We start from the raw sequence: 1,563 nt of genomic DNA, 5'->3' as shown, positions 1-1,563 counted from the left end.
AATTGGCCCAGTGATGAGAATCTTTGTTTTCTTGATGCTGAGCTTCAGTCCATATAGGAGGCTGTAGTCCTTGATCTTCTGCAGCAAGCGCTTCAGGTCCTCCCTAGTTTCAGTGAGCAGGGTTGTGTCATCTGCATAACGCAGGTTGTTGATGATTCTTCCATCAATCCTGATGCCACAGGAACTATTAATCAAACTTATGTACCAACCACAGAAACAAAAATGAAGAAATGAAGAATTTTACCAATTCTTGTAGTCTGAAAACTACTGGTGACTGGAATATGAAAATTGAAAAAAAAAAGGTAGCAGTCAGAATTGACCCACAGCTGACCCTCCAGTGGTTTCCCAGAGGCAGTTAACTGTCCCCGAGAGGACTGCCTATCCTTTTCCTCATCAAGAAGCTGGTGGGTTTGAACCTCGTGCCTTTGTGATTGCAGTGCAACTTCTTACCACTAGGGCACCAGAACTTACTAAAATAAAGTCTTGATGTTAGAAATTATTTGCTTATTGTGAATACTTTCTTTTTTGCATGACAATATAAACAACTCTACGTATGGACCTTTATGTGATAGTGGTGGTGGTGGTGGTGTCCCTTCTAGTTAGAATTAACCCTAGCAGACCTTCCAGTGGGTTTTCAGGCACAGTTAATTGCATGGGAAGAGGTTGCCCATCATTCTCCCTCAGATCAGCTGATGGATTCAAACACTGTGCCTTCAGGATGGCAACATAGCTTCTTACCACTGGGCCACCAAAGGAATTCAATTGACTACCTCTGTCCAAATGGTAGATAAAGAATCTCACTACTGTCAGTTATAACAAGATCAGGGACTAATTGCAGAAAATACCATCAACTGTTTCTTTTCAAGTTCAAGTTGAAGGTAATGAAAAAAAGTACAGAAGACCTTGAGTATATACCACATGAATCTAGACAGCATTTCAAAAATGGATCTGACACATTGAATGTCTGCACATTGAAACAAAGGGACATTAAATAAGTTGCTGAGTGACATCAAAAATATAAGATATGAAGAAAGAAAAAAGTCATTTAAAAATAATAAGTGAGATTTAAAAAGCCAAAGAAAATGTCAGAAGAGGTTTTAAAACTAACTCTAAAAGCTAAAGTAGCCAAATATAATGAAAGAAATGATGAAGTGAAAGAGCTCAACAGAATACCCAAAAGGTGGTTCATATACTTACCTGGTGGGGAGATACCATGATCACAAAAAAAGGTAACAAAATAAAGTATCATAATGAAATGCACAAAGACCTGAAAGGGTGGAACCCAAGGGGGAGCATTTGCTTAATATTAATCCAGCTGAGAAAGCTAGAAACTTTCAACTTCAAGTTTAATTATATAACACCACTATTATAAAACAGGACAGACATGGGAATTTGGGGGTAACTCAGAAAAGGGGGGTAAATCATGAAAGCTGCACTGGAACAGATGAGGGAAAGAACTATTTATAAAGAATATATGATTAGGAACTATTTGTATGAAAGTGGTTCAGAATAAGAGGTATATAGTAAAGTGAACTGGGGTGGGGGAAGGGAGGAAATCATATA

This window comes from Elephantulus edwardii, unplaced genomic scaffold (genome assembly GCF_000299155.1).
Source record: "Elephantulus edwardii isolate Elephantulus edwardi_28Jun2011 unplaced genomic scaffold, EleEdw1.0 scaffold00114, whole genome shotgun sequence".
NCBI lineage: Eukaryota > Metazoa > Chordata > Mammalia > Macroscelidea > Macroscelididae > Elephantulus > Elephantulus edwardii.
This window is presented reverse-complemented; position numbering follows the sequence as displayed.